Here is a 25,871-nt window from a genome sequence, read left to right on the forward strand (position 1 = left end):
AAAGGTCACATGTGGTCCTTTGGTGCTTTTGAAGAGATGGTGACCAGGTCAGGCCAACTTTAGAAATCTGGCATCACATCCTGATGGTGGCTGCCTATGCAGCTCACTTGGACTAATCCATTCCTTTTGGCTTTTTTTGGCAGAATTGTGTGTACTCCAATGGCTCTGGTGGTAGCTGGGCAAAGAGGAGATTTCTAAAAGGAAATGTTCCCATATTGTGCATAAAACAGCAATAACTTTGTTCAAGCTTCTATGCTGAATAAATGCCCAACACCAGAAGTTCTGTACAGTCAGCACTAGTGAGCCCAGGGAAATATTAAATTGCCTCGTAAACTGGAAGCCAAGTGGAAGTATTACTTAAATGCTCAAAAAGTATAATTTGCTGCTGCAGATCAACGAATTGCCTTATTAAATAGAGGGAACATTACTACATGAGTTATGAAATTGGCTTTACAACTTTAACTATGGAGTTCACATTTTAATAACCTTCTGCTCAAGGGGTAAGAGAACAGAGCCTATTAAGTTTTCCACCATGTATGCTCATGAGGGCATGCATGGAAAAATGTGTATATGACATTCACAGTGCTCAGGTACAGAAATTTCATTGACATGTATCAGAGGGTAGGAGCACTTCTCACAAATAGGATGATACCTCCCACTCAGGACACCGGTAAAACTCTCCAATCCAGGATGATTAAGTAGATGCTTCTAGATATTCCAATATGAAATTGCACGTTTGTCAAGAACAGGCAACAGTGCTCAAGCTTCAGTGCACAGTACACTCTGATGTATTTTTCCATGACATGAATATCTAGTGAACTTACCTTCCCTCCATATTTACTTTCTGGGATGAACACTGTATTGTTCTTATTTCACAGCGATTTAAGCTGAAATGCATATGCATTAAGCAATTTGCCCCAAAGTATCATATTGTGATGTGTCATTTCATGATAGCTGCGATTTCCTGGTGTTACTCAGGAAGCCATTTGACTTCCAGCCCGTGACTAATGTCTTGCCTGAGCAGTCTTGTCAAGAAATGTGATTTGTACATATGCCTGCCTTCTCCCTGTGTTCCACAGAAACTGTATCTACCCAGTTTGGTCTGGTACTTATCCTTACTTACCCTTACTAGGGAATTTTAGTTTCTCTTGAAAGTGGAAGCAGAAACTATCTAGGGCACCAGGCACAGATGAATATGACCTTTTAATTAAGTGTTATGAAACCGCTAAGGAATTGGGACTAGAAGACAATATGGTTGATTTTGAAAAAGAAAATGACATAAAGAAAATCATCCTTTCAAAAAGAATCATCTCCTTGTGATGCCTGTCCTGCTTTCCCTCACAGACCTCATCACAGGTCCAGCTAATATTCCTATAAACCCTCAAAACCAAGGTGACACAGGAACACTGATGTGCTCTGTTCCAAGGCACTGTGCAACATTAACTCCACAGCCAGCAGTTCTCATGACAGATATCAGAACATACTTGATATCAGAAGATGAAAACCAACAGGGAAATCAGAATGATGGGATTTTATTTTACAATTTTATTCCCCAAATGCACAAATTGGAAAGTATTTTTTTTCTCCAGTACTTGGGAGCATGTACTTTCAGCTACTTGCAATGCATAGCATTCACATCTATCCCCAGCTGCCCTTTAGGTGTTGCCTACAGAATACAAGAACACCCAAAGTCTTTAAGTATAGAAGTAGTCAGGTAATTCCCAATAAATATCTCTGCAAGTGTGACCACAGATATGGGACACCTCTCACCTACCTTCAGCTATCCAGCAGTGACATCTGTAGTCTAACCTACTCATTGAGATGGTCTCTCTAGTCACTGGAGGGAGACCAACTCCTTTGGCAAGTAATTCGTCTGCCCATCTCCAACCTTTCCCTTAGCAGGAGATGAAGTCTTCTCAGCCTACATTTAGATGGCCTGCAGGCAGCAGACAGGACCCCTGCCTCAGAAGATTCAGAAGGCTGTGTGCCACAGTCCTGCTGAAACAAAGGCTTGAGGAACTACTCGGAACACTCTCCACCTCTGTTTTTGTCTCTTCCAGCAACACAAAGTAAATACACACATTAATAATCAAGCACAGAAAATCACAGGCACAGACCCCTCTGAGACAGGAGTATCAAGTTCATATTGTAGCCATACAAACTGTGTCCCTGAAGCCTTGGAGCAGTGTTTACCTCCCAGCCAACTGAAATTAGTTTTGCTTGTAACATGAAACAGTGTTCCTAATACTTTATTTTACACACTATGTTCTTACCTACATCTATTATTTTTTTGTAATGGTACCCAGGAAAGAGGGCAAGCAGATTTGCTTGGCACACTTCGGTTCTGAAAACAAAAGAATCCGGGAGCTATCAGCACGATTCTCCTCTCCAAAGCAAAAGTCCTCACTGCCTCTTGTTGTTATGCCAGAATCATAACTACCCCACAACAATGCCTTTATGTCTTACTTGGTCTCAGTGCCCTCCACTTTAACGCAAGGTTTGGTGTTTCAAAATTCCAGCAATAAAGCAGAGCAATACGAAGCACAAGACATGCTATGCATGTGCCAATGCTTGTGAGGCCTTAAAAGCATGTCTCTAGCTTCTGCACACCAGGAAGATGGAGTCATACTGGCATAGCTTTTTTGTCATTAAAAAAAAAAGACGTAATTGTTCCTCAAGATCTTTCCTTCTCTGAATAACCTGTCTTTCAGCTCTCTGGCCTTTCTTGGGTTTTCAGTGGAAAGTCATTCTGCTGGATCACTTATCGTCATTATTGCCACAGACAGAAAGGTAAGATGGGAACTCAGGTGACAAGTCATGGAAATGGAGAGACTTCATTTTATCTCAGCATTGTGAAGGAGAAAGGATTTTTATTTTCACTCTGTTAACATGTTGCCTGTAGAGATGTTTCCTTCATGTTAGCAGTTCCATCTGAAGCATTTCTGCATCGCATGTGGAGATAAACCAACGTATTGATCAGAGTAAAAGTTCTCTGGGATTAGGAAAAAGTTCATCTGTGGTCTTTATTCTCTTTTTAGCACAGATTGCTGTGAAGAGCCTGAAGACAGCAGTGGGAGTGATACTGACCCAGATGAGGGCCTCATTGCCATTCACCCACTGTTAGTGTTGCCAGGCCACAACACACAAAGCAGACCCCCAGCCTGCGTGCTAGTGAAGCAGGACTGTGGTTCACAGGGATTGACTGAATCAGTTCTGATATGGGTACAGATGGAAGACTGGGATGAAACCTTGCTTGGATTTGTTCCTGATACTGGAGCAAAAGAAATTGAGCACATGTTACCTTGCTTCACATGCTTACCTAGCTGGGGACTAGTTACAGCTATCTAACACCAGTCTTGCACATACAATCAATGTCATCAAATATAAAAAAGATCCGTGAAGCTGAACAGACTATCATGAGGATTCATGCCTTCTTTGAGGGAGCCTGATCTACAGAAAACCCTAGTATCTTCTACCATCCGTTTCCATCAGTCATGAATCTCCTGAGTTCTTCCCAGCTTTAGTGCAACACTAAGATATCCTCAGATTTTTTTCTAACTTACACATTTAAGGTTTGAAAAGTGCCCATGTAGAGAGACCAGTGTTCACTTCCACATGCCTTAGAGCACACAGTCAAATACACCCCTCTGCTTTCACTGAGAAGGCATTGGATTCTCTGCAGATAGAAGGCAAAAAATGAGAGAGAATGGCCCTATTAGTACCACCAGGGTGACATCTTTCTTATCTGCACGTGGGAGACACCTGCATGCCCAGCTCCACTGTGGTAAATGCCAAACAGGCCTAATAACAGACGAAGTTAGTACCTGAAATAACAACAGGACACAGAAAAGAAAAGTAACAGTACTAAAAGGGACCTCTGCAGCATCAGTGCAGACACGGTTTGGGGAGCAGAGAAACCCAGGCTCTGCCCCTGGATACTCTCACACACAGGTCCATGGGCAACAGTAAAATTACCGTTTGACCTGCTGTGAGCTCAGGGCTAATTACAGGAGTCTAGACTAGGAGCAAAACCCAAGGCATTAGAAGCCAATGTGTTAAGGCCAGAAAGTAAAGAGGAGTACAAGCAATAAAGAGAATTGGATTAAAGATATGAACTACCTAGCAAGGGGAGTAGAAGACCTATAAAAACAAGGCTAAGTGAGTTAGGAGGATTATTAAGGAACCAGAAAGAGATATTGAGTATCAGACTTACAGAGAGGTTCCCAGGAAGCGTAATGCACTGTACACAAGTCTGTACCAGACAGAAAGTAAACAAGGTGATTACTCCAGTTAAAATGATAGGGGTGAACTGGAGTCAGCAGCTGATGAAATGGGGGAATTTATGAAGTGATTTTTTTTTCCTTCTGCCTCTTTGCAGGGAAGGGAAGACCCAATGCCATGACAGGGACTATATCTCTAGGAGGAAAAGGAATAGATAATGTATAGATAGCAACAAAAGTGGTTCTGGAAAATATAGGGTATTCACCATCACCAGATACATGAAACACCCAGTTAATAGGGAAAATACACCTAACAGCTGTGCGGGAAATGAAGATAACAGCCAGAGAGCATCAGATCTAAGGAAGCTATTTTAAAACATTAGGTAGTGCTAGCAAAGGAATACGATGAAAGACATATTTTGATTAGTATTGGAATACTGCTACTGTATTAGCACCCCACTGAGATACCCGAGCAGGATCAGGCGAACAGGCAGTGAAGCGGACACCCTGACAGCCCCAGGACTATGAGACTGGTGCAGTTACCCCATGAAGCCCCGTTTCATCAGGCACTGCAGAGCTCCTAGGTACAGTTAATCCACGCACATACAGGAAGAAAGGCAGATCCAGAGCACAGAAGAATTTGGCAATCTGCTTTTAACAGTACCTCAAGGTAGCCCTGGACAAATAGGTGAAGTCTTTTCCCCCTACTTTACAATAATATCCAAGCAGGAAAAAATGATGTGCTTTAGATACGTGTGGCAGCAGGACAGCAATAAGGCTCATGCCATAGCTTCTGGTCAGGACTCTGAGGATCTGCCGTTAGCTCTGCCCATGAGCCAGAGCAGACACTGGGGATTCACTGTATTTGGTGCCTTCCAGTCACAGCAATAAACAAGACTGTAAATTTGGGAGAGAAGAAACTGAGGCACAAAGTATTACAGAAGCTTAGCCTCTTCCTTCACATAAGAAGTCCATGGCACAACTGGCAATTCCTTCTTGTAGATCAGTAACCACTCCAGTCAAGCCAGTGCAATTGCTAAAATGAAAAGGGAATCCAATCTATTTAACCAGATCTATTGACTTCCACATTAGCCCTCAAAAATCCATATTTCAGACTGAAAGCAGATTTGCAGGGAAAACAAAGTACAGAAAACAGCTGTATTTCACCTCTTCCTTAAACTCAACATGCTGGGTGGTAAGCAACAAGCAAGATGATACTAAAACACCAGACTATTTGCAAAGGAAAAGCACAGTCCCTTGCCACACCTGCTCCTACAAATGCTTCTGCATCGGGTGAGTCCTATTGAACAACACTGCCCTCATGTAGGTGTTCAGAAAGGAAGAAGAGCAAATATTCAAAGGCCTGATCCTGCCCCCTCCTTTGTACATTATCTCACATAACTGCTGTATTCCCACAGACACACACATAAGATTTTTCCTTAGAAACAAGGCAGAACTGTTTTCCAGATCAAATGTCACTAGGCCTATGCTCACTGAAAACAGGGAGGGTGCTTTCAGGTCTATATGATCAGTTAGGAAATAAATGCCTAATGCTGTTATGCCTGTTTGGTAGCTGGTTCACTTCTCATGACCCACAGTCAGCTCTTAATTAGTCCTTAACTAGTCAGTAGGGGCAGTGATTAATAAGGTGAATTGCCACTCAGGAGACCTAATTTCCCTCCTGCTTCTTCTATTGTGTCTATATGGACAGTAAATTCTTTATAGTAAGGACTGTGTGGAGTGTGTCCACCTATTTTCAGGTTTTGTACCTATTCCCATGGCAATGCTGTTCAGGCTCAGTTTTCCATGACAAATGAATGTTTTAAATTACATCTCCCATAAGCATTAGCTCAAGGGACTATATATGGAAAATTTACAACTCTTTCAATTTGTCTACAGGAAGATGAGGAACGTGACTCCTTGTAAATAACAGGTTTGAGGATATAAATCATCCCTCTGCTTCCATCCCTGTCCCAGAGACTACGAAGCTAAAAATGCACAGTTCATTACCCCATAGTTGTTACTCAGCCAAGTCTTAAATAGCATTAATATGCATCTTCATGTATTGGTGACAGATGAGGGTCAATCAGTTCAGGCCTGTGCTGTGCATGGCAGAAGCAGTAATGTTGGCTGGTAGAACACCTTCACAGGTGCTGCATGTGCTCAGGACAGTCTCCTCTGCAACACTGTTCCCTCAGCTCAAGAGATCGGCATGAGGGAAGAGGCAGTTTAAACCAAACCCAGTACAGGACTCAGAATTAAGTTATTGTCCTGCCTTTTCTTTTGAGCTTTCCAGAGACAGGACCTTGTCTGAGGAGTAAGACACAGTCCTTGGACAGAGGTCACTGGCACCACCGATCTGGGGAATCCAAAACAAGGAGACTTGTGTCGAGCTGTACCACAGGTTTCCACCTGATCACAGACATGCACTTCCACTCCACTCCCCCTTTTGTGGTGATGGCTGTGCAAACTTTACCTCCTTCCCAAATGCACTGAGGCTTAATATATTGATTTGTGTTGGGAAGAGGGCAAAGCAGACACCACAAGAAGTGCAAAGCAGCGTCTAGCCGGCATGGGTAACCAGCTGAGTGATGGGTGCTACAGGAACACTCACAAGTAAATAATAAATCTGCCTTGTCTGGGATGCATGTTGCACAGCAGCTAACTCCTTCCCCTCCATATAGATGCTGCTGAAGTATGGTGTCTGGCTGCGTGCTCAGCGATGGCCCGCCCCTGAACACAGCATAGCAATGCAGGGCCCTACCGCACTATCTTGACTTTGAAGAATATTATAGTAGCTTTAAAGCTCTCAGACATTAAGAGACCATTACTCACTGTCTCCTCGGAGCTGATGGAGTCCTTGCCCTACGTGTTCTCCATTTAACAAATGTCACTGTTTTACAACACATTCCAGGGAGGAACAGAGGAATCTTTCAATTCAAACAGAACTGCGATATATTTAAACAGCCAGGAGTGCTTCATACTTGCTTGGGAGCGAAGTGTTTCTGCAAGCTAAGGTCAAGGTAACAGGTCCTAAGAGAAACTTCCCTGAACAGAAGGACTTTCTGCTGGCAAACCCCGCCCCTCCCTTGCAACCAGTTACAGGTGGCTGTACCGCAGATCCAGCAGTAAGGCTGAGATCAATCATGCAGTAAATCTGCAGTAAATGTGCAGGATTAGGGCTCACAACACTCCAGCTCCTGCCCAGCTGAGCAGCGCCATATGTGATGAGCTCTGAATATTGCAGTCAGGGTTCCAAGGTACCTGATGCGGGATGAAAGACCTGCACAGAGTTAGGAAGGAACTTCCCATGCCAGCAGCCCTGGCTCAGCCATGCTGTTGTTTCAGCTTCCATACAGTGGGAGAATGAGCTGACATAAATCATCATCATTTCAAGCAAACATGAACATTTCCCCTATGCTAACCCAGGAAATAATGTGAAAGTCTACAAATTTAGTCAATGGTAATCATGAACCTACATCACAGTAATGCTGCAAAGGACAAATAATAGTTATATTTCTCTTAATACAGAGAAAATGCTGCATCATAGCTGAGCATTTTTTTTTTTTATAATGTGAACTCAACAAAGATAAAATGGCACAAAAAAACTACAGCATCATAAAAACTTCCATTCCCAGTGTACAATGGATTTAATATCATTATCTAGAGATAGTATGTGTTCCTGTTCTTCTGAAATCATCCATTCCTCATCTATGGTTAATTACTTTGTATGAGAGATGCTTGAAAATCATTTCCCCCATGTGGAAAACTTGGATGAAAATGAGAACATTCTGGTTTGGAATCAAAATTCTCAGTAGAAAACTGTTGGGTATTTTTTTTCCTTTTCCTCAACTGCACAAAACAATGTATTAAAAGTTTTGAGTTTTGGTTTTCTATGAAAAAGTATCAGCTCCCAGGTTTTTTTTCAAAGAAAGCAAATGTCCTCCATAAGCTGCTTTTTGCTATATCAAAACTGAAATTTTCTAGGCATTACGTCTAACCACACACCAGTCTCACTGCTACCACAGCTGGCTAATATCCAAAAAGGACTCATTATCGCTGACAGACACTTTTTTTTCCCGGTGCTCTGACACTGTGCCTTGCACCAATACCCTGGATAGTGCTCACCAGAGCAAGCTCCATGGAGAGGAGATGAATTTGCAGATTCAGACCCAGGGACAAGGGTACAAAATATTTTGGAACACAACTCCTTTTTCCTTCAGGATACTGCCAGAGGCAGTTTGGCAGTTCTCAGCACTGGTTTCAGGAGGCAGAGTGATTCTGTGCAACCACAGCTGGAACAGACTTTTTCACCTTTTAGCCTAGGACCAAACAACCTTCCCCCAGGCCTTGTCAGACCCATCCATTTGTGAAATGGCTGTGCAAAAGGGGCACAAAAGGCAGAAGGAACATGGATGCTATTTCAGCCCTAATGTAATAACAGAGGTGCTGCTCAGGAGTGATGTACTCTGTGTCCCTCAGTGCCTCCAAGATCCCAATTAATATGATTCCATTAACTTCAAAAGGTGTGCTAAGTAGTAATGCTCTGGGCCATTAATTCCAACAACGTCAGCATGCTCTTGCTATGACATTTGCCTCAATTAGTACTATAACCCACTACTTGACTGCAAGCTTTGCTGGTAATAATTCATATGCAAGTCCTCCATAAACAGAACTTTGGGTGCTCTCTGCTAGAAACCACACAAACTGGTACTTGCTAAAAAAAATGGCACAGAGTCACAGCATTTAAAAAGTTGTAAGAGAAAAGAAAGGTGTTTAAAAAGATGTCACCAGAGTTACTGTAACTCTTAGAGTCTCAGTTACCCCGTAGGGGTCTGTTAAGCTTCAAAACTGATGGTTTATGATGTTCTTCAGAGATCCACCAAAAAGCAATAGACTGGAGAAAGTGTCTCTGGATGGCATTAGCCTGTAACAAACTCTAGGTAGCTTCTAAAATCTTTACATGGATTAGATTGAGCTGAAAATTATTTGGTCCCTTGAAAATGAGAAGCAAGGTCCTCATCCACCCTGAAAACAACCCCTGAAATACTCAAAATGCTGCCAGAAATCAGTATGACATATGTGGCTTTATTTCTCTCAGTGGTAACAAGATTGTCCTTAGGGAGACAACCCTTAGGGGGGGTATCTGCAATTTAGAACGGGGCAAGTACATATACCCTGGGAGGCCATACACTGGAAAGAGGGAAAATAGAAACAGCCCCAACTTTCCCATAACTTCTCTGTTTTTGCTGTAATGTATAACAAAGTCTTATGGAAGAAAAGTGGGGATAAATGGGACCCAAGATCACTGTAATAAGAAATAGGTGAGAAGCACTCATACACAGGGAAACAAGCAGTGCAGGTCTGTCCAGCCACCAGGCACCCACATACAGTGTCTTCCCACTCATCTCCTGCAGCAGCAGCTGCCAGAACTCTCATCTTACTACCAAAACAAAAACAACTTCCACAGGCCAAAGGATCAGGATACCTAACTTCACGTTAGGATCCCTTACAGATCTGAGCTTAGTTCACTTTCCCCTACGCCTAAAAACAGTCAGCAAAGCAAATGCCCATCTAGGCAGTGTTTTCTGAATAAGCCAGCTGCAAATAACTTAAGACAGAAAAAGCTGATGATGCCCTGTAACATCCAAGTTCTTGAGATACGTACATTTTGGCCAGAAGTCTTCCAAGGTCAAGTCTCCCAAGAACATGCAGATGCATTCTTGCTAAAGAGTGAGATCTCCAGCAAGGCATGCTGGAATGGAATCAGTACAAGAGGGCAATGATGCTAGTGGTTATGTGCCAAACAGTCATGCAGAAAGGTGTAGGCTGATGGAAGGACAATGAATATTGAGTAAAGACAGGGAATGTAACCAAAGATGTCATCTCCTTCAAAGATGGTCTGTTTGGGATTGGCTCTAGGAAGCAACAGAGATTCAGATGCATAGAATGTCTTCTAAATGTTATCTTTCTCCACCTAGACATGAGAAACAGGTGTTCCTGGTAGCAATCCCTCCTGTAGCTGAAGTAAATAACATGGATGGCAGAGAGATGCCAAAACTGTTGTTTCCAAACCACTCATTCCTTGTTTTTCCAGCTGAGACTGCCAAGAGAGGCACTGACTGCCAGTTAGAGTTTCTGAAGGCAACACTACTCCAGAAAGAATCCAGATGAGACCAAACCATTCATTTCCCCTAGGATTTAATTTTCATCAGCAGGAAAGAAAATGTAATACAATCCTACAGGCCTTTTGACACTGAAGCCTGAGGATCTCGGTCTGATCTCTATTATCCTCATGTAAATCAAGGTCTTTTTGTGCCACAGAGTCAGTGACATTTCACTGCTGCAGTATTAATAAGGTCCCAGATATCATCTTCCCTGACATGCATTCTGAAAGGAGATGGAAGATGCCTTGGTTATAACTCACTGCCCTTTCCCTTACATGTGTGACTTGGCCAATTGCTAAAAGAAAGGAAGAAAGAGTCCTGAGGTCAAAGGTGAGGTCTATGCCGGTGCAGTAGCTGGAGCAGGTCTTCCCCATACTAGACCAGTGCAAATTCACTGGATGAAGAGGTTAACTGACACAAGAAAGGACATCAGTCCCTATCTCCCAGCTCTTTGCCACAGCACTTGGATTTCACACGTTACCAGTGCAGTCTCCTGCCTTCCCTCCAGCTTCACGACATGTGAATGGCATGAAAGGAACCTAGCAATGCCTGGAGCCAGGGTCAGCAATCTTGCACTTACCCACCCACAGCACAGAACCCCAACACACGAGTTTATTGCCTGTGGGGTGTTCAGACTGGGACACCATCCACCCCACCAGACTGACACCCTCCCCACACCAGCATTCTTCCTCTTTCCCACCAAGACTCTGAGAGCCTCAGTGATTCTGGTCATTCTCCAGATTTCTGCTAGAAGCAGACCAAGGAACAGCCCAGAAAAAAATACCTGTTTGAACCAAGCTGAGTGTGATATTTTGATGGAGCATGATGAGTTTTGCAGCCACCAAGGGATCAGTCATAAACATCCATTCCCACTAATGCAGTCACGAGCAGTTGCTCTCAGTAGATCTGAAAAGCAATACAAGACAGCAGCCATCAGCAGGTTAAATGAAAAATAAGCAAAAGACATGGGCATAATCCAAATCATTGCTCCAGTCCCTGTGTGTTCAGTGCTAGAAATAGCTCAGACTGAGGTTCAAGCCACAGGATTTCCAAACAGCTCCCTGACCCCTCACACTTCAGGAAGGCTGAGACTGGCTTTTGTGGCTTGACTTTTACTGCCGAAGACTTTTTCTCAGGGGCCGGTCCAAGTCTGTAGATTGTGCAGCCCGCAAGACCTTAAATGCGCTACAAATAGCCCTACCTCTCCTTCCAAGTGCGAGGCCATTTCCCAGTGAGGCAGGCTATTTAATGCCACTCATGCTTAAAGTGAAAAGGTTGTGCAGTTTTTTTAAGTTCTCATTCTACTGTCTTCTGCTGGGGCTAGGAGAAAAGTGGAAGCATGTGAGGAGCCATTGGCTCTCCTCATTTAATGTGACAGACAGGCACCTCAGCACCATCAATGGAACAGATCTCTAATGGCTGGTTAGAAGCTGCCAAGTCTCCATCCAAGCTCAATAACAGCACCCGGTCAAAACCACCCATAAGCATCAAGAAATTCAGCCTGGATTCTGATGAGGGGGGCAACGGCCAAACTATACGATTTTCCACATCACTCTGGAAACACCCTATCTGCTGAGGAGAGAGTCACTAAACGGAAGTGCCACTTGCTTCAGACACACATAGCTGGCTTTGGAAGGTGTCAGCTCTCATATAAATTAGACACTATAAAACGGAAAGCCCAACACTCGGGGAAAAAAAAAAAGGAGGGAATAATATGAGAGGCTTTTCTTGGTTCATGACTGGAACAGCTACTGTCATTTAAATTTTATTAGGAAAGATTAAAATGAGCCTTGGAGTGAAGCTCCTGTGATGAAGTGGTCCCAGGGTCTCTATAACTGTGATTGGCACCATACTGATGTGTCAGCCTGACAAAGTTATGATAGTTACTACACTGGCCCTAAAACAGACCCTTCAGCCTCAGGCAAAATGATAAAAAATGGGGAAGAAATCTCCAGAACGCGGGAAAACTCAATCTGATTGGGCACAGAGATAGACATTTTCCTCAAGGTTTTGTTTTTGGTTGTTTTGGGGTTTTGAGGTGATGTGGAATAGACAGTCAACACTGCCAAATCCGTACACAGATGACTTTTCACAGATGTCTTTGTAGTCTGGCCTGTAGGTGAGGTTTGTTGCATGCCCGGTCCATGCCTGCCCTCCCCTGTGAAGTGCAGCCCCCAGGGCACAGGAAGAAGCAGGCTGAGAAGCCTCTCAGCAGTTCAGGACAGTGCCTGCCTTACTTACTGGCTGTTTCTGTCTCCCCAAAACATCACTACAACAGGCCCTGTGAGTCAGGCTTAGCACTCACTAAGCAGTACCTCTGGTTTTATATCCATCTTCACCCTCAGCCACAGGTAAGGAAGCAACAAAGGGTTCTTAGGCTCTTGCCACCACTCTGAACCGCTCTGGAGAGAACTGTCACCTAGAAGTCACAAATGCCCATCCACATGTCACCAGCCTCACAGCGCAGCTGTAAGAATCTCAATTTCTGCAGGCTGCTGCCTTTGAAAACTCTGCCTGCCCTCAAGATACCTTTTGACGCATGCAACCTACTCACTGGCCGCAATACACCACACATCGAACATTATCTCAGGCCCCAAGAGACACTGCCTGCATAAGCACAGCTAACAAACAGAAGCATAATGAGCCCTTCTCACCACCCCAAAGTTGAAGGTGAAATCCCTTTTTAATAATAGGGTATTTGGAAGGATTTATAGGCTCTGGTTGTCTCAATACACAAATGACAGCATCAATCAAAGCCAGACAGCAGAGGAGGAAAGCAATATACCTGCTAGGTGAGGAGAATGCTGATGTAAGGCACAGGCAGCAGGGGCTGTGACTGGCAGGAGCTGAGGTTTGTAACTGTACCTGGTAGGAGGTGTGGTAGCTAGCAGTAAATATGAAAGAAAAACTGCATTCTACGTCCCAAGCATGTTTGGCTTGTATTTAGGACAGACTAAGCCGCCAAAGAGGCAGCTTCTTCCAGGTCTGTTTGCCCCCCACAGCCCCTCACTGCTGCTGAGGTGGTAGATGTAGAGTGCAGATCATTGCTAACTGAAAGCCCTATGATTCCTCCACCAATTTAAAGGCCAAACACACCAGGCAGAATCAAGGCTATATTCTTGTTCAGAGGTTGAAAAAACAGAAGGAGTTGAGCTGCAATATCTGCATGCTTTGAAGACGCCTTAAGGAAAGAACAGTACTTTGAGGTAACCAAAGATAGGCAAGCAGATGATAATCCTGTGTTGCAGTAAGCACACCCTGAACAATATTGCATATGAACTCAGACAGTCTGGGGCACTAGGTTATCTGCCAGTGGAGTCAACTGGCAAGCCACAGTACATCTGTGCTGGCCCACCACCCTTTCTGTCCCTACATATGGGAGGGAAATAGCTGTAATAGCAGCACAGGTGATATTGTACAAGAACAAGGCAGGTGATACTCTGAAAAGGGGCACAAGGTTGGAGAGATTGTTTTTACGGTGTTAGATCTGCAGAGCCAAAGCAGAAAGGGAGTGTTCCTCTTCAGTGTTATTATTTTAATTCAGATTCACCCAGAGAGAACTATTTAATTTGAGCAGGTCAGGAGGGTTTCAGCTTGCTCTGTGCTCGCCTAGTTATTTAACAGATAATACCTAATAAAGTTTGAAAGGAAACTTATGCTCATGTATTTTCAAAGATTTCCAGCAAGTCTTCTGGGCAATGCTCCCAATTTAGAACTTATCTGGAAACTAGAGAAACCTAATGAGTTGAGGTTTAATTGTCCTATTCCATTAGTAACTGCAGGCATGTGAACACACTGTACAGTAAATCCTGCATTTCGCTCCTGTGGCTGCTCTAGTGAAACAAATACTGGCTGGGAACTTTTGAAAAAGCTTCTCAAATCCTTTCTGAAAAGAAATGCATGTGTACCCCAGTGGCTAGGGGCTATCAGCTGGGCTATCAGGGTGAGACTCTTCAAGTCCAGGTTGACGACTCAGCAGGTCTCCCACAAGCAGGCCACTGGGCATGTCATCATCTCTGCTGGTGGAGCTTCTTTGCACTCCATAAATACCACAGCTTCAACCAGTGACTTCAACCCGGCTTTCTCAGGGCTAATGAATATTTCTTTTCTACACAGTGGAACAGTTTCAATAGGACAAGCTGATAAAAACGTGCCCCAAAATACCCATGAACCTAGTACATGAAGCTGGGATACATTCATCCAAGCTCACATTCAGCAGTCTCTCACAGCTTCTGCTACCCAGGAGTGCTACAACTCCTATGCTATGCACTGTAATAGAGCATGCAATCATTTCTCTGTATGTCCTTGATCCAAGCAGAGTTTAATCAAAACCACCTCCGTTTTGAGAAGTATTTTCTGAGCAAAACCATTTCATCATAATATTTTCAGCTATTTCAAGTACAACATCTCAAACCCATTTGTTGCATTGTGCACACTCTGCAATTTAGCAGATCAATAGGCAATCTTTGCCTTTGTCACTAGCTACAGTAAGAACCTTTGCTGCTGCAGACACTCCCTTCTTTCCCTGTGCTTTTAACAACACTTCTGCCTCCAGCTTCTCTTTGCTTCAATGCACTTGGCAGATACACTTGTGAGCGAAGTCAGCATCTCATTTATGGGACAGAGGAGGCAGAAGAAGAGGACTGAAAATACACCTCTCTTGTAGAAGGGGAAGCTGAAGTCTCTGTCACTCTGCAGGGCAAACTGAGCAAGCAACAAAGACTCTCGTTTGGTAACAGCCTCCATGAAATCCAGACGCAGAAAGCCAGCCAGGAGGGCAGAAGCATATTGTGAGCAATTGGGCTAACAGAGTGAACTCCCAAATGGCACAGGACTGAGCGTGTCCCCCTGTACTCCACAAACTGCAGCTGATTAATTCAATTCCTTCCACATCCTCCCTCCATCCTCCTAGCACAAGACAGCCTGCCCAGCACCTCCCTTGTAGCTAGCATACACCTTGCCAGAGCCGATGTCTGGGATTTAGCTTTGCTTTCAGTGCCACTACATGGCCAGCCCGAGGACTGGCATGTGCTCCACTAACCTCACACCTGCCTGCTACAGCAGTGCTTTACAGATGTGCTGTCCAACTTGCAGAGCTCATTGTGAGTCACTGCTGCATTAGGGACACACAGGAGTGCCGTGCAGCATGCAGGAGACTCCTTCATGGACATCCACAATTTGATGGATAAGTCAGGTTTTGAAGATGATGCTACATATGTTTTTCAGACATTTTATCACTCTTGACCCTTAGTAATCAAGTCCTTACAGGAGAATATCTCAATTTCCCTAACAGCACACTCGAACATAAATAAAACTATAGTCACCAAGCACTCTCCCTCTCTTCCAAGAAAAAAACACGCAGCATTTCCTGACATAAAGACCTCACAGTCACCACCAGATCTTGGGAAAGAGCTGCAACAGTTTCTCCCTCTTCCTCCAGGGCCTTAGGGCTCATTACCAAACTAACAGATAGACAAGGTTTACCTGTTCGGAGCTTTTTTGTACGACAATCTGCTACAATTCAGTTCAGAACACAGCATGAATGCAACACAATTTATCTTAACTGAAAGCAGCTTCAATCTAGCAAAGTTTCTCTTAGAAAGTGAGTCTCCCTCCTAGGGCCATTTGAGTTACACAAAGCTGTCACAATAGGTATGTAAAGGATGATACTAAGCACTTGCTACTCAAGGGGGAAAGCAAGGCAGGGAGCCCTTCTGGGCAATCGCTCAGTATCTTACAGCCCGTCCAGCTGAGGAGCTGTAGGATACAGTCACCAGTTTCAAGTAGTTCTTTGGCTGGAAACTGCTAGCGCTGCTCTGTGCACCTCACTGAGATGCAAACTGAATTCTTCCAGCAGATGAAAGCAGCAGCAAACTGTAACTCTGAGGTTAAAAAAAAAGTGTCAGGAGTCTTTTTCATCAGCTCAGGTTTATCATGATGAGGACCTGGAGCTTTGGATGACGGCTGAGCAAAAAAATTATCATAACCCATAAAACAGGCTGACCTCAGGCAGTTTCAGGCTTTTTTCAGGATTTTTAAGTCAGCTCTGAGCCCTTCCCTCCTCCAGGTCACTCTAAGTGTTTCACTTTCCTTCCTAGAAATTGTAGTGATTTAAATAAACATCACTTTCAAGAAAATGTGTCACCTTTTAAGCTGAGGCCATCAGAAAAAAACCTTCCTTGGAAAAGTTCTCCTTCTTCATTTTTGGCCCAAACAATTCACTGAACTCAGCTCATATTCCCAAATAATTTTGTTCCAGAAAACTGTATTTTTCAGTCAATTAAGTATTTCTCAAAAGGCATTTCCCCCTTTTTGTAATGACCTCTACCATTTTATTCTTTGATGTGGTAATAACAGATGACTAAGCAAGAACAAAACACTACTTGAGTGTCGCAGCACTCTCAAAACTAGCCAGCTGCAACAAGGTCTTTTACCATCACATGCCAAGTTAACTTCAATAAGTAGTTAGTACGCCTTGCCCCAGCACGGCCACCAATCCCCCACAACGTCTCAAAGGTCCATCTACTGTTCGTGCCATTTCTTCATACTTTTCAGGCCAGTCTCTCTGCTTCTTGCCTCTACTGCCTTCTCCTTGTCTCTCCTCCCTCCCTTTCCCCCCCCCCCCTAACATTTCATACCTTATGTTTTTAACAATCATCACAAACTTTTTACAAATAAACTTTTCATACAGTCCTCTATAATTCCTTTACAGCTGACCCTCCATGAACGGAGGAAACAAGGACGCAGTGTACCTTGCCTATTTCTAACTCCTACAGCTCTGTGAAATCTCAGCGTGATTACCAAATTCTCTTCCCCAGAATCCCAGCTTCAGACAATGCTTAGCAATGACTGAGCATTATGCCCTCCTCCTTGGGGGGCACTGAATTCAGGAGGCTCTTAAGCGCAAGTAAGACCTGTATTTATTTAACACTTCCACAGACTCCATGGGCATGCCGGCATAGACACGCACAGGTCCACCAGTCCCGAGCTCTGACCTGCCTGGTGCAAGCCAAATCCCGCCTGGAAATCTGTAGCACAGTTAGTGCAGCACTGCCTGCTCTTGCTCTTGCTCATGCTTGGGGTAGTGTCAAGGTACCTACGCAGCCCCCAGCATGCATGTGTGACTGCGGCAGTACACAAGCACAGCGTGTCCCACCACCTTCACCCAGGCAAAGCACTCTTCCTGGGGCTTCTTGTCACAAGTAAGATTTGTACATTTTCTTTCCTGCTTTCTTATAATTAGCATTCTGCTGGACGGAGCAACTCCAAGGAGTCCCAAGGACATGGGGAGCGCATGGCGCACACAGCGTGGGATGAAGCCTGGTCTCACAAGCACTCGGCAATCAGCAGGCTGCGCATTTTTCAGTAGCTGCTGAGCATCTCTGCCCCTGAACTGGTATGTTTGAGAAACACAAGTCTATAAAGGATAAAAGCCCATGTTACCAAGTGAGGAAAGGGATGGGAGAACAAATCCAAACCACAAAATATTGCGTGCTTTTTTGGCTGTCCGCCTTACTTGTTAAACAGCGGCTGCCTGCTAGCAGTGAGAAGGAGTTCCCAAGCAAAGAAGACCTTGCTGTTCCAGCTGCTCCTGAGCCCTATTTTCACCTGGGCTCTACTCATACCCCTAGCTGTACTCTGAATTTTCCCTCCCAGCCCTGGTGCTGGTGTCTCATCCCAGTGCCGAGGCCGCGACTGGGAGCGCTCAGGGGCGGCCGGAGGGGCGGACCTCTCCTCACGCAGGCGGCGGCCGTACTGTGGGAAGGGATGTGAGAGCCCGGGCAGTTCTCGCAGCTCCTGGCCGACGCTCGCTGAGGCCCCAGCCCGTGGACCCGCTCCCGTCCGGGCCCCTCTGAGCTCCCCTTTGCTCCCCATCCCCGCTGTTCCCTCAGCGGCATTTCCCCGGCGCTCCCCGGCCCGGCCTTCTGCCCCTTCTGCAGGGCGGCGGAGCCCAGAAGATGGCGCCGGCCCCTCAACCATTGCCGCCCTCCGTGCCGGCGAAGCCGCGTGGTTGTGGGGGGCGGCACCTGCGGGGAGCTGAGATGAAATACAATGGAGGAAACCTCCCCTGGCCCCCGGGGCTGCGATTAAAATAAAACAGCCCCTCGCCGTGCCCGCAGGGGAGCAGGAGCCATCGCCCACGCAGCTTAGGCTGCCGGTCGCGGTGCGGAACGCGCCCGCCTGCAGGGCGGGAAGCCGGAGGGCGCTCGGGGCGGTGCGGCCGGCCCTTCCCGCCCTCCGCGCGCCCCCAGAGCCCCACGGAGGTCTGAGGGAGCGCTTCGGGCCGCCAACGACCCCGCTCCGGGGCGGCCGCCTCCAGCCCGGCCTTGCCCGGGCACACTCCCCAGCCCCAGTGGCACAAGATTAGGGGAAATGGGAATATAAGGGGTCGCCCCTGGCGGGGGGGAACACTAGTTTTCGTTATGGCAGCCTTCAGCAGGCAGAATTAAGCCGTGACCTGCGGAGATCAGATTTGCTGCCTGTAGAAAAAGTTTTCTGGCACCAGATGGAGCAGTCTAGGGAACCAGCAAGTGAGGCGGCCTGTGAACACCTAGGCCTGGACCTGCAGTCAGGAGGATACTTCTCTTTCCTTTGGACTGGGCTGCAGAGGAGTGATACGCTCTCCCTGGCATTCTCCTCAGCCATCACTACCTTTAAATCTTTAAATTGCCGCTGAGCTATTGCCAAACAGCTTTGGTGCCAACCTGGTGGTTTCAGGCTGCGGCAGGAATTCTGTCAGGGAAAGTCTGACATGACAGCTGGGACTAGGTGCTTATGACAGACCTCAGGAAATACCAGAGAAAATACCCACTTACAAACAACAAAGATGCAGCATAAAGTTGTTTGGTTGTTTTTTTTTCCAGGGCTGGAAATGTTTTTCTGTCAGAGCTGCTGTTGGGAAGGTGATCCTTCCCAAGCATAGCAGTCTCTCATGGAACTGAGGAAGGAAATAGCTCCCTCCCTTCAGGAGCTACTCCTGTCTCCCCTGTAGACGTACATGTATACATCAACAGCAAAGCCTGATATCTCAGCAGTGACAAACTGCATCACAAGTTAAACTGGAACATCAGGAGTGCTTTGAGAAAGGGAGTCAGAGATCCCAAACACCATCACTCTTCAAAGACAACAAAACTCTGGGCAGCTGCCTGGTCTGGCACCTGGCCTGAGTGCCAAGGCACATTATGCCCACTGGAGGAGCAAGACAGGAGAAAGTCCTTGAGTAGGAGCGGGGGAGAAGCAGAGTGGCAAAGCTCATGGGCTTGGTCACGGTGACACCCAACAAAGAACCGAGCCCACTGGAAATGATGTCTAGCTATGCATTCAATCCCCATTATCATACTGTCGTCAACATGAAATGATTCTCTTCTTCTCATGAAGTTAGGTTAGTGGTATATCTGTATCAATGACTGTGCCCTTGAAGGAAAACTACAAGTCTGATAAGGGGAACTTGGAGGTATCAACAACCAGTTGATTGCAACAAAGACAAGAAGTCGGCACAATGAGACTGTAACTAGGGCAAAAGTAAAGGCAGCAGGGGGAGATCTTGACCACTGACTCAATTCAGGACTAAAAAATTCACCCCTCCCCCACTGCCCTCTGACATGACATGCACAGTAAATTAAAAATACACTGTAACTTTAAATTGAAGCTAGACATATCTAGAACAATAGAAAACTACTGTGCATACCTCATTACCAATAGTATCTTTTAGGTAGAGTTTGGAAACTACATATATATAACTAAACTGTATAAATACTATTCTTGTTCTTCCGAGTTCTGGGCTTGCTTTGCAGAATACCACCTAGCCCCCAGCTTTGCGCAGATCTGTAATGAAGAAATACCTCAACTCTAGTACACTGGGTGAACAATTCCACTTTTTGGACAACAGATAAAGGGCACATGCAGCTGCCATCTGGGTGTTTGTACAGTTGTCAGAGTTCCCTCTGGAGTAACACCTTCTGTGGGAGATGTTTCAAAAAGCCCTGCTCTATTTGTCTTCTCTATTTTCTATCCTTGCTAATAATCAGCCTCATATTTTAGGTGCCCAGTTCTTTGTGTCTTTGTTAGAAGATCTGATGGCACTCAGGCCATCATTAAGAAATCCTTTAGTAAAAGGTCCTGCTATGGACTGCTCTGCGGAATAACCTTGGGAAGGCCTCTGAGCTCTGTGAGTCCAAATAGATACTGACACCAGCTCTCATGGGGCTGGTTCCCATCCCAAGTCTCAGAGGATCTCTCCACTCTCAAACTGAGGTTGCAGAAAAATGGTCTGCCTTCCTTGGCAAACTGTGGTTGCACAAGAAGAAAAGCACACAGCATGCAAAAAGAACAGATTTAAGAAGGCTGTGGGAAAAGGCCCCAAACCAAATTGCTTTGGATTTCCTTGCAAACCAAGAGTCCAGGGAACCAAACTATTCCTGAACACAGAACCGTATCCTGTCTTGCACACAAATCCTCCAGTGCCATGTGCTGAAATACCAGTTTGAAGGAAAGTTACATATGCACTTCACCAGCATGTGAATGTAGCTCTTTGGAAAACTACATGCTCCTGGAAAAAGGTGTGTGTCTGCAGGAACTGAAACTTAAGTAAAGGTTTGCCCAGAGAGGGTACAAACCAGACTTGCAGCCAATCTGGTCAGATGTGTTAACTATTTGGAATGCTGGGTTCAGGCTTTTGGAAACCTGCAAGCACAGGAAATGCAAGTACTTTCGCCAGCCGAGGTGTTTTTTAATTGCAGTTTAAAAAAAAAATTAAAATCCTGCTTTGATTTAAACTTCTTTGCTGGGGAGCAGCTCTAGCTCTAGCTCAGCCCACATCCAGGCATCAAAACCTCCAGGAGAGAGGATGCTCTCAGGACCTTTACCCACCAACAGCCCAGCTGTGCTAGTGCATAGGGATGAATGGTCCTGTTGGCAATCACTAGAAGAGTGAAGTGCAGAAAGACCAACCAAACCACACCAGTCATTCAAAATAAGCTGAGAAAGGGGACTGCGGACATCACTGTGCATGTATCTAATCCCTGTGGAAATTACTTTTCCATGCCCTGAAGAATGCCACTTAGATATTTGTAAATTCAAGTTGTCATTCTGGTCACATGGAAGTCAGTCAGAGTTTTGCAATTAATTTAAATTATAGTCAGAATTTCAAATCCATGTTACTACCCTGAGGCATTTAAAGCTGTTGTAAATGAAAAACGAAATTTATCAGCCATTTCTCCCTCACACTGAACAAGTGCCCTTCACTGAACATTTGCTGCATAACAGTTGTCTTCATCCTGCTGAAGCTGAGACCAGAATCTACAGCACCAAATGCTCTTTCTTCAGAGCTGTCTGTATCTCAGCATACGCACACAAAGGAGAGTTAACAGCAGGTCTTGCAGACATGTGGCTTTATCTTAACACAGCTAATACATTACCAGCTAATTCCTGGAAATTCAAAACTGCCAGGTCTCAGACCCTGCTCGCTCATGTTGCTTGTGATAAGAAGCCACACTTTTGTATTTATGCATCTGTTTGTCAATGTGACTGAACAGGTAAGCTGGTTTACTGCTAAATACATCCCGACCATCTTGTTTCCTCCCAGCCCAGTGCCAGCCAGTTGTAAGCCTGCCTCTCGGAAGAGTTATTTTGGCACTACTGGTTGCTAGCAAACAGCCATCACACTCAAGTCTGGGGCAGGCTGCGCTGTGGCTGGGAATGAGTAAATTTTAAGCTGTACATACAGGGCCTCACAATTAGATGCTTAATTGTATCATACCCTGAAAGCCTCAGGTAAAGCCATTTGGGAAAGCAGTGCTCTAATTTCTAGTTGTTTTGTTGTTCAAGAACTAGAAATGTTAAAAGCAGGAATACGATTCTAGTCAGTCAAATGTCTCTGCAAATTGCCAGAGATACACAATTAATACTAAACTGTCATTAACCCTGTGTACAGCTTTTCAAAGCAGACTATAAAATAATCTGAAATTATGTCCTTGCCAAATTCATCAGGACATGCCTTTTCAATACAAAGACGTCAATTGTTTGAAACAGCTCCTAATGAGTCACTTTGTGCCACAGATAAATTGTTTCTGCCTCAAGGGATTCAACTCTTTGTCAGATGCAACAGTAGCAACAATATATCCCTGGTTTGCTTTTTGTCATCAGTTTTGTGATGTCTCCATGTAAATTCAGCCAGACCCAAGCCTGGGATGCCATTTTGGAAAGGTGGCCCAGGATCAGAGTTAAGACCTTCCTGCATCAGCAGCACCTTCAACACCACCTTGAGCTTCAGCACAGCCAGATCCATTGCCTTCAGGACAAATTGGGAGCAACACCTGCCTGTTACTGGGGTGGGTTAGTCAGCACAGCCTCACCTAATCCTACTCACCCACCATTTGTTTGTGACTCAAGCATTGCATTTTATGATTTATCATTCTTCATGGACAGCAGTGCCAGAGACTGGGAGACCATGCAGCTGGGTGGGTTATGCCCTGACAAGACTGTGAGCTTGGATGTGTGACTAACTCAGACCCAGAGGGAAAAGGACTACCTAGTGTGTTTCCCATGGCTTAGCTCCCTCCTGAGATGCCTGAGATGCTCTTTCTTTATGCTTTGAAAGTGGCACCTTTAAGAAGACTGGGCCTCACTCTCTTTTGTCAGAAGGGACACAGTAATGAAACACTATTGCATCAACTGGGCCAATATAGAGTAGCTGCATGAAGAGTCATGCCTGCTGGTTATGGACACAGGACCAGTTTACTCCATGAGACCAGGCTCAGGAGGCCTCAGCAAAGCCAGGAAGAAGCAGGGGTGTATTATCATTTCCCCGTAGCAGATGCAGTTAACACAATTGTAAATACCCACTTTCACAAGAAGAGAGAAGGGAAGCTCATGCTAGCATGGGGGGGAAAAAAACTGTGAGACCAAGTGGCCTGATTTCACTGGAACCATGTTGCTTGTCAGTCTGGAAAGGCTGAGGTAGCACAGCGACCTGGGTGGGTGTTAGATTGTGCAGCTTTGTCACCAGAGCAGAGTCCAGAAGCTAGGAGTCCTGCTGCTGAGCCACTGTGCAACCTTGAACAGTCACCTTACCTTATTGTGTGATGACCAAAATATTTCCGTCCGTGCTGAGCATCCTGCCATTATCCCTGTAAACTGGAAAGGTGTGAGAGCTGCCAAGGCAAGCAAGCTTGAAATTACAGTTTTCGTTTAGCTTGGAAAACAAATTTGTCATTTGTACAGCCCCTCCTCCTTGTGAAGTAAGTACAAGGTGAAGAAAACACAGCTGCGAGGCAACCCCTTGCAGCTGAACATCTATATCAGGCAGGAGGTCTCTGTGTGGTGTGAGCTGCTGATAAACCCCGGGAGATTCTCAAGCTACACACAGTAGGGAGCAGTCTGCAGTTTCTGCACTTCCAGCAACCAATGCAGCTGCCTGGGGGTTGCTCTCCAGGTCCCAGAAAGCATCCACCAACACCTTCACGCACATCCCATGGACACTGGCTGTTTGCCAACATGCCGTCACAGAGCTGCTCCCATTTGGCTGAAGTTACCTGACAGGGATCATTCTCCAGTACAGCACAGACAATCTCACATATATTTCTGTTAGTTTTGGAGAGATTTCTGCAGCACAAGCACTTCTCATTTCCAGAACAGAGGTCATTTGGATCAAAGGTTCTGATGTAACATGGCAGATTCTTTAGCTTGCCCGGCTCAGAGCCTCTCTACAGAATTATAAATATAGCCAAGATATTATTAACATTTTAACAAGTTTCTCTCTCGGGAACCTCAATTATTCACCTGTGAGTAGCTGTTGTTTCATCACCAGGAGGGAGTCAAATGGAAAGTACAAAAGCAGGGATGGGTTCTAAGCTTTTGGCAGTCATTTTGTTTTACAAATTAAGGGGGATAGAAAGTCCCCACTAAGCTCAGTACACTCCTTCCAGGTGGTACTTTCTAAAACTTACTGATTGCGGCAAGAACATCTTAAATAGCTTAACGGTCTTGCATCCTCTGTTAAACATAACCACAGGTGCTGATCATCAATATTCTTGACAAATACCATATCTTGGCGAAGGTTACTAGGCAAAGTCGGGCTTGTAAGGCGGAAAGGAGCTCAAATAAGGGAGCAACACAAGTATAGCTGCCAATCTGCACGGAGTTTTCCCCACCTACATTCAGGTCACATTTGGCAAACATTTTTGATAACCAGTACTTATTAAAAAAAATTATGAAATGTTAGCAAAATGTTTCTATTGGTAACTTTCTCACAGGGCAAAAACCTCTCCAGGTTATCATGCAGCACGGAAGTGGAAGTTGTTCACACTGGTGGGAGAGGACTGTAAAGCATGCAACCTTTCCAGAAGAGCTGCTGAAGGACAGCTAATTCCTAAACAGTTTGTCTGACCTTGATGCTCTGAGGGGCCCATTACCCTGTGCTGCCTCAGTTGTGCCCTCATTATTCCAGCAAAACCCAAACCTGGCACAAAACCTGTCCTTATTTGAAGGGGAAATCTCAATTGGACGTCGGTCTTTAAAGCAGCCTTAACTTTTAGGAACACTTCATAGTGGGATATTTTGTAATATTACCATAAACATTTGCATCAAAACTCTGGTAAAAGCCAAGATCATTTCATAAATTGTCAGTGTGCAGAGAGTCAGGTGTAAAAAGGAAATTGGTTAAGGTGAAGAGATGTATTTCAGGATGAAACCAGCTCCCATGTCTCTATGGGAGCTGTATATGAGGACATCCGCAAGTATTTATTCCAAAAGTTGTGGCAATGAAAAGGTGTGGGGAAAAGGGGAGGTTGCAGATTTTATTGGAAACTCAATACATTGAGGATCTTAGAAAAGGTACAGCCAATTAGGTGAGCTCAAGTTTAATTCTGCTGGTTGCTAAGAGGAAGTCGTTGTGCAACTGTTTTGCAAGAGCATTGAAACTGGTAAAACAAGATACACAGCATGTGGAAGTGAAACTAAAGATATTAAAGAACAGTTTGGGTTGTTGGGTCTTCTTTAATTACCTTTTTAAGACACTCCACTTTTCTTTAAATAACAGCATGAAGAAGGCCTCATCTCATAGAGGGAGCAAATAATCCTCTGTCATGCGTAAGCACACTTATGAGAACAAGCCAGGTATGAATTTTCAGGAGACAAACCAAGCTGCACAGAAAAGACAGCATATGGGAGATGAGAGATGGAGAACAGGTTCTGTAACAAGGGCCCCTGTTCAAAGCGAGTCAAGAGAGGTCTCAGTGGCTAACTCACCAGGTATGTGTTGTACATCAACAAAGCCTTCTCTGTTGAATGAAAGGCTCCTTCATCTTTGCCTCTAACCTCCATTCCTTCCTCACCACAGCAGAGGGATTTGCTGTTCAGAGAAGGAAAATCTGAGAACACACTTATTTCTTCTATGGATTCAGAAAACCACAGAAACAACTAGAGCCCAAGCCCTCACTGTTCCCAGCAGGCCAGACCCTTCACTACAGCAGATACAGCATGAAGT

General features: G+C 45.0%; 1 long non-coding RNA gene across 1 annotated transcript in view; it reads right to left on the reverse strand.

The window, feature by feature from the left end:
- The window catches only part of LOC121093202, a 33,345-nt gene extending 9,709 nt beyond the window's left edge, over positions 1–23,636 (reverse strand). The window contains exons 1-2 of the long non-coding RNA XR_005829528.1: positions 23,459–23,636; positions 11,172–11,293 (exon numbers count right to left, since the gene is read on the reverse strand). This is a non-coding gene — a long non-coding RNA (uncharacterized LOC121093202). The remainder of the gene's footprint in view (positions 1–11,171; positions 11,294–23,458) is intronic.
- Between the last annotated feature and the right edge of the window lie 2,235 nt (positions 23,637–25,871).

This window comes from Falco naumanni, chromosome 8 (genome assembly GCF_017639655.2).
Source record: "Falco naumanni isolate bFalNau1 chromosome 8, bFalNau1.pat, whole genome shotgun sequence".
In the NCBI taxonomy this organism is placed as follows: domain Eukaryota; kingdom Metazoa; phylum Chordata; class Aves; order Falconiformes; family Falconidae; genus Falco; species Falco naumanni.